This window comes from Cynocephalus volans, chromosome 10 (genome assembly GCF_027409185.1).
Source record: "Cynocephalus volans isolate mCynVol1 chromosome 10, mCynVol1.pri, whole genome shotgun sequence".
Lineage (NCBI taxonomy): Eukaryota > Metazoa > Chordata > Mammalia > Dermoptera > Cynocephalidae > Cynocephalus > Cynocephalus volans.
In genome coordinates this window covers 37479265-37494109 of record NC_084469.1, presented here as the reverse complement: position 1 = coordinate 37494109, position 14845 = coordinate 37479265, and the positions used below count along the sequence as shown (strand labels likewise).

At 40.1% G+C, this 14845-nt stretch overlaps 1 pseudogene; it reads left to right on the top strand.

Annotated features, from left to right (window-relative positions):
* The first annotated feature begins 10806 nt into the window (after nucleotides 1–10806).
* On the top strand, nucleotides 10807–14224 carry LOC134387345 (keratin, type I cytoskeletal 18-like; annotated as a pseudogene).
* Nucleotides 14225–14845: the final 621 nt, after the last annotated feature.

The window sequence follows — 14845 nt, the reverse complement described above, 5'->3', positions numbered from 1 at the left end:
GGGACAGTGTATGGGGAACAGAAAAGCTACATGGAGCGGGCGCTTTTCTGGAGAGACACGTTGGAGTTTCCTGAGGAAACAGAGTGAAAGTCTTACATGGAGAGAGAAGAAAGTGAAGGAGCTTGGGAACAAAAGCCCAAGCCTCAGGACACGAAAGCCACCTTGTGGGGCGGGGTTGATGGGAGGCCCCCTCGGGAAGGGCTGAATCTCGGGTGCTCTCTTCAGAGAATCTTTAGACAGCACAGTAGTTGGGGATGCAGGTTTTGAAGACACGTTTGCTAGGCTTAAATTTCAGTGCCACCACTGAATGGATGTGTGACATTAGGGATGTTGCTAGATCTCTCTGGGTCTCAGTCTCCTCTTTTGTAAAACTGAGGTTACGATATATACCTACCCTACCAGGTTGTAGTAAAGATTAAACAAATTCATGTGCATAAAGCTCTCAGTACTGTGGTGAGCATGTAGGAAGTACTCAATGAAAGTTAGCTATCAGCTTTTTACCTGCTACCATTATAATTCTCTTTTTTAGAACTTCAATAAAGAAATTTGCATAGATCACGGTCAGTGTGTTGGTTTTGAAAAGACTGGGGAAACAGGACGGCAAAGGGGTAAGTGAAGGAGGAGCTGTTTCCATCCCATCTCCTCCAGGGCTCCAGCAGAGAGGAGCTGTTAGCCTTTTAAGGGGTTTATAGCTCTAAATTTTAGGTGGAGATGGCAGCCCATGGTAAAGCTGGCAGAAAGACTCACAGTGCTATAGGAACATTCCGGAGAGGATAGATGCAAAAAGGGGCAATAAAATAAATCCTATGGTTTAGAGAATGCTGCACTCCTCAAAGGTGACCTAGAGAACACAGTGAACACCTGGATATTCCAGTATAAGAACCTATTTCAAAATGTGCTTGTTACACTTAGACAAGTTATATTAGTAGCGGGTTGGACCAGATAACCTCAAAGATACCATCTGGCCTGTCTATGACTCTTTCCTGGGAGTCTCTCACTCTTTCAGACTATTTCAGATTCATCTCATATCTTAAGCCCCATCCACACAATCAGAAATCTCACTTGCCTCTGATCTCCAGCTTTTACCCTTCCATCCCAGACTACACTGTACTTCCAAATTCACTTCTCCAATATTCTGCCTTCCTTCCTTCCTTCCTTTCTTTCTTACTTTTTTTTTAGCATTGTCTTCTATTTCTTTATTTTCACTATTAGATTTTCCCTAGGTGCTGGATAAATGTTTATGGAGCTAGATTTAATTATCAATAACATAGTCATAGGAAAATATTATTTTGAAAGGTATAGTTCCAGAACTGACGGAAATACAAGTGATTTTTTTTGGGGGGGGGGAGATAATTTATTACTTTATTTTGACCACTTTAAAATACAGAATTGAAAAGCATGAGCTCATCAAACCAGTAAGTTTTAGACTCTGAGATTTAACTGAGAGTGAATTAAAATTTATTTCATTTTGATGAAAACTGTATTACCAAAAAAACCCCACAAGTTTCAAAATAGCCCACACTTATGTTTCAATAAATAAATAAGCAAAATTGGTCAGTTTATTGATTTTAGTGGCAAGGGATTTGAATGTATTTTCTTTCTTTGCTGTTAATTCCTTGCTTTCTGAAACCAATATGTTACTGCCAATATTCTGCCTTTCTTTCCCTCTGTATTCCTTCAAAACCTCCAGCGACTTCTATTATTTACTGAGCCAAGGCCAAAAAGTTCCCTTGGGCACTTAAGGTCTTACCAAATTCAACAGTTTCCCCTTCCCCATGCAAGCTTTTACATCACTCTTCCTCCACAAGGCCCTCTATTAAAAGAAAATATCTAAGTGAATATTTGTCAAAGAGGTCCCAACCTCTTTTCCTCCCATACCCTCCCCAACATTTACCACTGACTTATTTGGGGGGGGGGTTGTTTTGTTTTGTATTTATTTTTTATTAGCATATTCATTGTTACAAATCATACTTACTCTTTATGCCCCTTATCCAATCTCTCCCTTCCCTCTTCCTTCCCCCATCCCCCTCCCCTTCTAATAACCACAGATTCGTTCTCTCCATCTCATAGATTAACTGTTCCTCTGTTGCCTTTTGACCTAAATGATCTGTCCAGTACTGAGACAGGTGTGATCAAGTCCTCTCCTGTTATTGTAAATTAGATGCTTCTTCTATTATTCTGGAGTGGGCTTTGTAGAAAGAGAGGACCGCTTCTTTTTCTTTCCTTTCTTTCTTTCTTTCTTTCTTTTTTTTTTTTTTTTTTTTTTTTTTTGGTCTCTGCTGGTGCCTCTCTTTGTGTCAGTGAGGTTGAGAGTCTGGTGTACCAGCTGCATGGTGGCTGTGACTGCTGCTATAGAGACTGTGACTGCTGCCACTTTTGTGGCAGCCATGGCAATTGCAGTGGCTATGGAGGGCTACCCGTGTGAAAATGGTGTTTTGGGTGTGCTCTTTACCTGGTTGCAGCTGGGTTTGGCTTCACCCAGCTCCATGCCTCATTCTGAGATATTGTTGCAGAGCAGTTGCGGGGGGTTGGGGAGGGGAAATAGGGTGGCAGGAAGGAGAAGAAAGTGGAGCATGATCGCAGCCCATGGCCCCCGCCTCATTTCGGCAGGGAGACCAGGGGGCTTCCAGTGGCAGCTGGGTTGTCACTGGGCTGGATGCAGATGTCGGGGGGTTGTGGCTGAGGCCCTTCGTCTTCCCCACTCCCTGGCTTCTGGTGCTTCTAGGTTTTATAGGTGTTCTTTGGTGGTGTTAAACCTTCACTAGTTAATATCAAACTCTGTTTCTGATCTGTGGGTATTTTGTTTTTTCTTTCAGTTCTGTGTTGGGTTATTCACTGTTCCCACCATTTAAACTCTGCACTGGAACTAATTTGTCCTTTGCTTACTTCTAAGATGGGAGAACTTCCTGTGGGGACCAGCACTTGAGCCCTGTGGTTGAGCTAAATTGCTGCTTTGTTGCTGATTCCCTGGGGAAGGCTTTTTGTGCAGCTCAGAGTTTAATTGTTGCCTTGTATATACTCTCAGGTCCCATGAGGTCCAGTGCACCTGGGTAGTGTAGAAACTCTGGTCTTGGGCCTGAGTCTTTTCAGCAAACTGCACCCCCTGCAGCTCTGTATTCCTGACCAATCTCCACTGAGTGGTCCTGGGCTGATTGGGGGGCAGACCAGCTGTCCTTGCTGTGCCCCAGTGTTCCCCTGGTGAGCCCATCTCCCCAATGCCTATACTCCAAGCATTTACAGTGGAACGGGCCATGTGCCGGTCCCTTGCAAAGACTCACCAGCCTCTGAGTGGCTCCTTTTTGCAGTTGTCCGTGGCCCCTCACTCCTATGTGGGACCATGGGAACCCTGTTAGTGGCCTTGCTGGCCTGGGGGCCAAGGTCCTCTTGTCCCCTGCTGCCTCTAAGCAACTTCATCCGAAGGGCACAGCTGCGGCTTTTGCCAGCTCTTGCTCCATGCACTCACCAGTTCCAGGCTTAAAGGAACCAGGATTTGAGATGGTGGGAACAGGCCTTTCTTTCTCTCATTGCAGCTTCTCCTGCCTTCATGAACTCCATAGGTCTCTTCTCTTCTTCCCCTGAGCTCTAGTGGCCCCAGTTTGGCTGTCATTGCTTTTTAATAGTTGTAAATTTGTTGATTTGTGGGAGACAGTGACGCTGGGGACCGTCTCTTCTGCCATCTTGACCAGAAGCTCCTACCACTGACTGATCTGAAATGCATCCTTTTAAGTTCTGTTTGCCTCTAGCACAGTCATCCAGCTTTCATGCATCCATCTGTCCTTAGCTCCTCTCAACTGTTCTACCCTTTTTAAAACTTTTATCTTCTAATCTAACATTTCTCCCATGATCATTGTACTTACCTAATTAGAGCTGTTTGAGCTTTTAAACATCATCTTCCAAAGGGGAATCCTTGATGAATTATACTTCCTTTGAATATGTGATCTTTATAAGATGTTGTAAATTTGGGTTTCACACATTTCAGACTACCTATTATCAGATTAGGCAGTAGAAAGAATTAACTGTCCCACTGTTTTAATATAACATCAGGGAGAGAAGAGATCATTTTCTTCACATGTAAAAGAATCATTCAGTCATGAACAATTTTGCTGAAAGTAAAGAATTAAAGTGTATTTGAAATATGTCATTTTCTCTCATACCTGGAACACACAGAAGGGAGTCATTCCCTGAGATCAAAACTCAGAATGCCATTTTTGTTGATGTGGGTATATTTTATCTTCCATCTGTGTCATTATGTGTTTTGTTTGTTGTTTTATTTTTTTGAAGCACAGTCTCATGAACTAATACGAAGCTTCGGATTCCTATATTGTATCTAATCTAAACATAAACCTAAGATTTCAAAGAGTGAGTCAATATCTCCCTAGTCATTGCTTTCATTTGTTTGATTGCCAAAGATAAGCCAAAAAAATTATTGTGAAATTTCCTTTAAAGGTGAACCCATTTCTTGAGTGACTTGTGCAAAAGACAAAAACAAAAACAAACAAACAAACAAAAAACCATAGGGATCATTCAAATTCAATAGCCTCAAGAGGAAAATAACTTTTTTAAAAAAATAAAATAGCCTGTAAACTAGTACAGCCATTATGGGAAAACAGTATGGAGGTTTCTCAAACAACTACAGCTAGAGCTACCATACAATCCAGCAATCGCTCTTCTGGGTATATACCCAAAGGAATGGAAATCATCATGTCAAAGGGATGCCTGCATTCCACATTCATCACAGCTCTATTTATAATAGCCAAGATACGGAATCAACCTAAATGTCCATGGACAGACACCTGGATAAGGAAAATGTGGTATATATACATCATGGAATACTACTCAGCCATAAAAAAGAATGAAATTCTTTCATGGATGAGTGTGGAGAAAATTATGTTAAGCGAAATAAGCCTAGAACAGAAAGAGAAATACCAAATGTCCTCACTCATAAGTGGGAGCCAAGAAAGAAAGAAAGGCCACAATAATACATTGAACCTTCAGAAAAAGAGAATAGACTTTTGGTTACTAGAGGTGGGAAGGTGGAGTTAGGGGGAAATTGGGTAAGGGACACAAAGAATAGTTACGATTTGTAATGATGAACATTTTAACAATATAGATTCAATCACCACATATTGCACACAAATACTGATAGTCTGTACCCCATAAATATATATAATAAATTATGTTTCAATTAAAAAATAAATTTAATTAATTAATTAATTAAATTAATAAATAAAATAGCCTGGCTCTTCAGAAACTACCACACAAACTTTTCCAAGTAAGTAAACCCAATTTACCAAGAATTTTGACAATATTGAAGGAAGAGATGCCAATGGTATAAACTGACATAATTAGTCATAAAATAATGTCTTTTGAAAGTTCCTGAAAGGTATGGTTAATTTTATATGTCCATTTGGCTAGGTTATTGTACCAATTTTTGGTCAAACACCAGTCGAGACATTGCCGTGAATTTCTTTTCAAAGAATTCATTAGCATTTAAATCATTATTGAGTAAAGTAGTTTACCCTCCATAATGTCCATGGGCCTCATCTTATCAGCTAAAGGTCTTAAGAGAAAAAACAGAGGTCCCCAAAGAAGAACCTTTGGACTCAAGACTGCAACGTCTTCCCTGGGTCGCCAGACTGCGGCCCAGCTCTGCCAACTTCAGGGTTCCCAGCCTCCACAATAGTGTGAACCAAGTCCTTAAAACAAGTCTCTCTCTCCCTCTACTCTTTATACATATGTATATACATCCTGTTGGTTCTGTTTCTCTGAAGAATTCTGACTAATACGGCAGATAGTCATACTTATGCTTGAGGTACACGAGTAAGAATACAACAGTATGACATAGAGCTGCTACAAATAGTAGTTTTGACAAATAGGAACACTTTTTTTTTTTTTTTGGTGGCTAGCCAGTACAGGGATCAAATCCTGGACGTTGGGGTTATCAGTGCCACGCTCTAACCAGCTCAAGCAATTGGCCTGCCCCTTGAAATGACATTCTTTAACAACTACATCTTTGAGTCATTGAAGGCAAATCAAAATGGCTGTCTGACCCCAGCCCCACATCGCTCCAGCCCCCACGGCTGGGGCTTCAGCCTCCACTAATAGGTTCGGCTGGGTCCCAGCCTTAAGGCCTCACCAAGCCAAAGGCAAGAGGAACATAAGCACTGCCATGGCTCAGCAGCTCAGCTATTCTTGCTGCAAATGCCACTCTGTCCCTGTCCAGTCCTCATGACTAGTTTCACAGAATAGAGAGAAATTCCAAGTGAAGTCGTTCTCTTCCCCAAATTAGTGTGAAAGATACTCCCTGTTGGCTCAGTTAGCCTCTATTCCCAAACTTATCCCTCAGTGACAGAGGTTGCAAAGCCAAGTGCTAGTTTTTCCAACTTCCCTTGTTCCTTGTTGTAACCGTGTGACATAGTCCTGGACAATGAAACATAATTTGGAAGTCTGCTGTTGCCAGTGGGGGGAGGAGAGATCTGGGAAAGCTTTTGATTTCTTGCTGCTCTGCCTCCCAGTGTCTTGCCTTGAATTTAGATGTTATGTCTGAAGCCAGAGATGCTCTCTTAAAAACGTCAAACAAGGAGGAAGAACCACATGCCAAGGAGGGCAGAGTGGAAAAATAAAAACAGCCTTGAAATTATAGTCACATTTTTTATGTGCTAGTAACATTGTGGCTATTTTTCTAGGAGTACTTATTTTTTAGTAATCCACATTGAAATACTTATAAATTAAATGTGATGTCCAGAACTTGCTTCAAAATAGCCCAGTGGGGGCTGGTGGGAAAGTAGGTGGAAGTATAGATCAAACAAGATCAATAATTGTGGAAGCTGCATATAAGTATATAAGGTTAACCGCACTATTCTCTCTACTTTTGGTATATTTCAAATTCTCTGTAGGGCCGGCCCGTGGCTCACTCAGGAGAGTGTGGTGCTGATAACACCAAGACCACGGGTTAGGATCCCATATAGGGATGGCCGGTTGGCTCACCAGCTGAGCGTGGTGCTGACAACACCAAGCTGAGGGTTGAGATCCCCTTACAGGTCATCTTTAAAAAAAAAAAAAAAAAAAAAATTCTCTGTAATAAAAAGACCAGAGGATCTGACAGATACTACCTCAGTGACCAAGTTTAACATTATCAGTCAACTGTCACAAGGTTAACATCACCTGTGATACATCCTGTTGATGTCAGGCACCCCTCAATAAGACGTGGCAAGTGATGAGAAGCAAACTCCACCTCTGTGGTTTCCCCCCAAAGCCACAACCCAGTTTAATTATAAGAAATCATCAGACAAATCCAAACTGAGGGATGTTCTACAAAATACCTGACCAGTATTCCCCCAAAAGTGTCAAGGCCATGAAAAACAAGAGAAGACTGGGAATGTCACAGCCAAGAGAGACCTAAGGAGACCTGAGAACTAAAGGCAATATAGTACCCTGGATTGGATTCTGCAACAAGACAAGCACATTACTGAAAAAACTGATGAAATTCCAATAACGTCTGTAGCTTAGTTCACAGTAATGTACCAACATTCATTTCTTACTTTTGGCAAATGTACCAAAGTTATGTAAGATGTTAACATGAGGGGAAGCTAGGCAAAGTGTGTGTGAGAACTCTCTGTCCTGTCTTTGTGACTGCCCCATTAGTCTAAAATTATCCCCAAATAAAAAGCTTATTTTGAAAAAAGTCTGAAAGGAAAGAAGAGTTTGGATTCCCAGTGGTACTACTGAACCATTGAACCAGCACCAGCCATGGCCAGATTTCTTGCAATGTGAGAAAAATAAAACATTTTTTAAAAGTAAATATCAGTTAACTTGTCTGTTACTTGCAGCTGAATAAATGTGAACTAGTAAAATGTGTTCATTGTTTGTCTGATTCAATTTGCTCTTAAAACCCACAGCTGGGAACCATGGCACTAAGAACCTCATCAGAATTGGGGCCAGTCCCCTAGCCCCAGCGCTGGCCAGTGGTGTCATTTCAGCAGAAATGTGTGACCAGACCCTAACCATATTCCCATCCCCTAGTTTACATAAGTGGAAGACAGGGAGGAAGAAGGAAGAAGTTGTCTCTCTGGGAACCTGCCTAAAGCAAACAAACAGGAGATCCTTTAGTAAGTGGTTGTGACACAAGGTCAACACAAAAACAATAGCTTTCTTTTCAACTTCAATTTGTAAACTGTAATGAATTAGTAAATATAATGAAAAAAGAACCTCATTTAATAGCAACAAATATTACAAAATGCCTAGACTAATAAAAATGTGCAAGATAAATATGAATAAAACTCTAAAACTTTACAGGACATAAAAGAAGACTTGAATAAATGAAAAAAAGCATTATCATGTTCCTGGATATAAAGACGCTATATTGTAAAGATGCTACATTGTAAAGATGTCAGTTCTTCCTAAATCAATCTATATGTCAAATATATTCCCAATCAAAGTTCCAATGTAAAACCTAAATCTCATAAATGATACAAAAATTAGCTCAAAATGGACCATCTATCTTAATGTGAAATAAAACTGTAACACATTTACAAGATAACCGAAGAGAAAATCTTCAGGATCAAAGAGTTCCTGGATATGACACCAAAAATCACAGTCCACCAAAGAAAATTTCATAAATTGGACTTTATCAAAATTTAAAACTTTGCTCTGAGAAAGACACTGTTAAGAGAATAAAACAACAAGCTAGAACTGGGAAAACGTATTTGCAAATCACATATCCAACAAACAGGACCAGCTACGTAACTTAGGGGACCCAGTACAAAATAAAAATATGGGACCCTTGTTGAAACTATTAAGGATTTCAAGATGTGACAGCAGAACATCAAACAAAGCATGAGGTCCTGAGCTTGGGGCCCTATGAGACTGCACAAGTCACACTCCCATGAAGATGTCACTGTCAACAAAGGATTTGTATCCAGAATATATAAAGAGCTCTCAAAACTCAATACTAATAAAACAAATGACCCTTTTAAAAAGGGCAAAGGATTTGAACAAGCACTTTACCAAGAAGGATATAAGGATGGCAAATAAGCACATGAAAAGATGTTCAACATCATTAGCCATTAGAAAAACGCATATTAAAACTACAATAACATACTACTACTTTCTGATCAGAATGACTAAAGTGAAAAAATACTCACAATATCAAGTGCTGATGAGGATACGGAGGAGCTGGAACTCTCATACACTTCTGGCGGGACAGAAAAATGGTATAAGCACTCTGGAAAATACTTTGGCAGTTTCCTACAAAGTTAAACTTACACTTACTATCTTACCATACAACCCAGCAATTCCACTCCTTGGTATTTGCCGAAAATAAATGAAAACTTATGTTCACACAAAAACCTGTACATGAATGTTTAGGACAGCTCTATTCATAATGGCCCAAGATGAAAACAACCTAAATGTCCTTCAGCAGGGCAGAATGGATAAAGTGTGGTACATTCATACAATGGAATACTACTCAACAATAAACAAGGAACAAACTGCTGATACAGTCAAGAACTTGGATGAATCTCAAGAGCATGACACTGACTGAAACAGCAGTCTCAAAAGGTTACATACTGCATGATTCCATTTATATGACATTCTCAAGAAGACAAAACTGCAGTGACATAGAATAGACAGTGTTTCCCAGGGATCAGGATTGGGAGGAAGATATAACAGTATAAGGGTTGTGGCACATGGGAGTTTTTTGAGATGATGAAACTGTCCTGTATCCTGATTGTGCTGATGTTTACACACATCTATACATATGCCAAAACTCATAGAACTGTATATCCCCCCAGAAGTCAATTTTACTACATGCTAAAGTTTTTAAAGTTTCCAATATAATTTTTAAGTAAAACTTGACAAGTTAATACTAAAGTTCAGCCAAAAGAGAAATTGTATAAGCACAATGAAAATATTTTTTTTACAAAGAACAGTGTTTGAAGACCTGTCCTACCAGCTTTGAAAACATTCTATAAGGTTATCATAACTGGAAAGCATGGCATTGGTATAGGTAAATTGATCTGTAGACAGACAAATAAATCAGTGAGAATCAGAAGTGGGTATACATGCAAATTTAGCTTATGACAAAATTAACCTTTTAGACCAATGGGAAAAAGATGGACTATTCAATCCATGGTTGGGGACGAATGGATATACATATTTTGAAGGCAAAGGTAAATTTGTATATCACATTATGTATAAAAACAAATTTTAGCTGCATTAAAGAACTGATTGTATAAAAGATTATAAAAGCATCCTTCAGAAATACGTACGTGTGTGTGTGCACACGTATGTGTATATAAGAATGTTTGCTGGATCATTGTAATAGAAAAGAGAGAGAGAAAGAAGAAGAAAGGGAAAAAAAGGAATGTCTATCAGAAGTTGAATGATATACATTCATGTCATGGAACAGGTATATCAATATATGTTCTGACATGAAAAGAGTTTTTAAATGTAGCTCAAAGTATGGAATGATTTATTAAAAAAATTTTTGTAAGGTGCCAGCCCATGGCTCACTTGGGAGAGCGTGGTGCTGACAACGCCAAGTCAAGGGTTAAGATCCCCTTACTGGTCGTCTTTGCAAAAAAAAAAAAATTTTGTTTTGTATGTGTATATTAAAACTGCACACAAATTGATCTGTAGAGCTGTGCTCCAAAACCCTAACAGTGGGATGGAGGGGAAGGGAACACATTCACTTTATAACTCTCTATACTTATGCACTTAATTTTTAAAAGTTTATCACGATATATAGTAATGTGATATTTATTGTAAAAGAAAAAACCCAATTAACTTTGCCACCATGTAATCGACATGAGGAAAAAGGTCTGAAAAAGAGCCATGGGAGACTGGAGAAAGGCTTAATCAAGTGTGTGAGAGTCTGTCACAAGAGAAGGAACATTTGTGCTAGGTCACTGCCAGATCCCTCCTGGTCAGCAGGGCTTTTTGCTTAGGCCAGACCTGTCTTTTGCCATCCAAGGCCCCAGTTCCCCTGTAAGAAGTAGTTGTGGAGGAATAAGGGGATTCTTCTAGCTAAGATCCAGGGTTAGTAAGTGTTTACCAAAGTGCATTTTCCAATACTTTATATAAGAAAAAGCAAAGCAAAAAAAAGTGAAAAGCAAGGCAGTGTTAAACTGAAAGGAATAGTCTATCTCGTGCTCTTCAGTATGATGGCCAGTCATATTCAATGTTACTGAGCTTAGAGAGTACATAACTAATGACTAGGTCCACTGAAAAGCTTTGAAAACCATTTCCTGTGGGATATTTATTTATTTATTTATTTATTTATTGGCACCTGGCCAGTACAGGGATCTGAACCCTTGACCTTGGTTTTATCAACACTGTGCTCTAACCAACTGAGCTAACCGTCCGGGCCCTCCCATGAGATTTATAAAAGCAAGCCATTAAAGAACATCAGGAGTAATAACCTACATACATATGTATATATATAGTTATACATATATAGTGTTATGCTGCTGTGTTACTATGTATATGCTGTTCTACATACATACATATATGTTTGTGAGTGTGTGCGTATATACACACAGTATATATACTACAGAAAATATGAATAGTGTTTTTTCGTTTACAAAACCCTCTATACCAAGCTTTTTATTTGATCATTAAAGCAGGACAGGTGTTATTATCCTGAACTTACATACAGGGCACTAGAAGCTTAGAGAGTTTCATGATTTGACACCAGTTCTCTCATCAGTCTCATGACTGTCCCAGACGGGTGCCTGGGCATCTCACCACCAGAAGACACATGTCACAGAACACACAAGAGAGAACTTTGCAGCTTCTTTAGAAAAACACATAGAAAGAACCATCTCATCTCAGCAATGGAAAGTTTTTAAAAACATATCTCTACTTTCAAAAGGAGAGAAGAGAATTAAGTCCACCAGAGGTGGGAAAGGGGGAGGGGAGGGAATTAACAAAATTGGTAAAGGGCCACAAGAAGTGATTACCTTGAGTAATGTTGAATATGCTAATTATACTGATTGGAGCATCATGTACGGCACACAAGTATTGATATTCAACACTGTACCCCACAGATGTGGCCAATTATGTTTCAATAAAAATAAATAAATAAAATAAATTTTTAAAAGGAAAACATGATTCTAAAAATATTTGTTTAGTGATTATGTAACCATAACACATATATTTACACACATACATAAAACCTCCTTTTGTTAGAATTATCGATGCCTCAAATAATAAAAATAGAATTTAAAATTATTTTAACAGAAAAAAACACTTTCAAGGTAAATCAAGTCCTGCTGTGTGTTTTAAAGTTATTCTCAACTACTTTCATTCTATTTGTGAAACACATTGCTATGAGAAAATTTCTTCAACTCTGCTCCTAATTTTAGAAGTCCTTTAACATTGCTTGGGTAAATTGAAGCTATATTTGGAAATCAGAGTAAGCTACTTATCACGAGGCTGTTGCGTAGAATTATCTTCTTACTACAAACATGGTTTATCACCGAAAGTGAGCTAATATAGCTTTTTATAAACAATAAGGAAAAATTTTTTTATGTAACATATGTAGTTTCTTTTATAAAAATGTTTGTTGCTTCAAGGTTGTAAGTCAACACTACTTGGAATACATTTTTCAGTATTACAGGAGATGTTTTTGCTCATCTTAACAGAGACTTAGAAATTAAAACTTCAGGTGAGACAATACAGAGTCATTGTTCATTTGTCTTAAATCTTGTGTAACTATGTGCTAATCTCTTACTTTTCTTGCAACCTGATGTGATAGTCAGCTGAAGATTCATTCCCTCGATGTGCCTGAGTCAGCAGCCCCTCAGCTCTTCAAGTTTCTTTTTAAATTGCCAACCAGACCTTCTCGCAGTTTGAACTTATTCCTCCTATGTAATTGTAATTTTGTACCTGTTGGCCAGCCTCTCCCTGTTTTACTCCCCACCACCCTCTGCCCTTCCCTCCCCAGTCTCTGGCAACCCCTCTTCTATTATCTGACTCTGTAATGTCAACTATTTTTTTCTTCTTAGATTCCACATATGAGTGAGGTCATGTGGTATTTATTTTTCTGTGCCTGGCTTACTTCCCTTAACATAATGACCTCCAAGTCCATTCATGTTGCTGCAAATGACAGGATTCCTTCTTTTTCATGGCTGAATGGTATTCCATTGTGTATGTATACCAAACATCAAGGGTGAGAAGGAGACCATGCAAGACCTGAATGACTGCTGAGCCTCCTACTTGGACAGAATGAGGAGCCTGGAGAGTGAAAATCGGAAGCTGGATAGCAAAATCCAGGAACACCTGAAGAAGGGGCCCAGGTCAGAGACTGGGGGAATTATCTCAAGACCATCAAGGACCTGAGGGCTCAGATCTTTGCAAATTACGTGGGCAATGCCTGCATCGTTCTGTAGATTGACAATGCCCATCTTGCTGCTGATGACTTTAAAGTCAAGTATGAGACAGAGCTGGCCATGCGCCAGTCTGTGGAGAGCGATATCCATGGGCTCCTCAAGGTCACTGATGACACCAATGTCACCTGGCTGCAGCTAGAGACAGAGATTGAGGCTCTCAAAGAGGAGCTGCTCTTCATGAAGAAGAGCCATGAGGAGGAAGTAAAAGGCCTACAAGCCCAGATTGCCAACTCTGGGTTGACCGTGGAAGTAGATGCCCCCAATCTCAAGACCTCGGCAAGATCATGGCAGACATCCAGGCCCAGTATGACCAACTGGCTCAGAAGAACCAGGAGGAACTGGACAAGTACTGGATGAAGCTGACTGAGGGGAGCACCACAGTGATCACCTCGCAGTCTGCCGAGATTAGAGCTGCTGAGATGAGGCTTACAGAGCTGAGGGGTAAAGTCCAATCCTTGGAGATCAAGCTGGACTTGATGAGAAATCTGAAGGCCAGTTTGGAGAACAGTCTGACGGAGGTGGGGACCCGCCATGCCATGCAGATAGAGGAGCTCAACGGGGTCCTGCTGCACTTGGAGTGAGAGCTGGCACAGACCTGGGCAGAGGGACAGCGCCAGGCCCGGGAGTACAAAGCCCTGCTGAACATCAAGGTCAAGCTGGAGACTGAGATCACCACCTACCACCGCCTGTTGGAAGACGGGGAGGACTTCAGTCTCACTGACGCCCTGGACAGCAGCAACTTGATGCAAACCATTCAAAAGACCACCGCCCGCAGGATGGTGGATGGCAAAGTGGCATCTGAGACCAGTGACACCAAAGTTCTGAGGCATTGAGGCAACAGAAGCAGGGTACCCTTCGGGGAGCAGAAAGTCAATAAAAGCTCAGAGGTCACTGGACATCAAATAAATTAATTAATTAAATAAAAAAATAAACTGCCAACCAATATCTGCAGTTCCCATCTTCAAGTTCTCATTTCTAGCTAGGGATGAATTAAAGACAGCAAGGCTTCAAATGCAGTTTCCATAACAGCTAACACTCCCTGTGCATATGCACTGTGTCCTTCAGTCATCACACTAAAGGAGGCGGCAACATAAATTGTCAAAAGTTAAGCAACATGGTCAAGGCCACATAGCAGTAAATTTCAGAACCAAGACCTGAATGCTGCAGATCCATGTGAAGACACAGCTTTGTTCTTCATCAGAGAACATGAAAATGAAGACCTGTGTGTGGTATCTAATATTTGAAAAGTAGTCATTTGCCTGTTTAACTTTGTATTTTCTTCATCAGCGTTTTATTCAAGAAATATCAATTGTGTCCTCTGTGCGCTGGGAAGTACCCTCAATGCTGGTCAGATATGGTGGTCAAAGATCTCTTGGACTTAACGTTATAGAGAGGTGAAAGACGACAAAATCACCATCAAGCAAATAAGGAAAGAAAGAGAAATATTGGGTAAG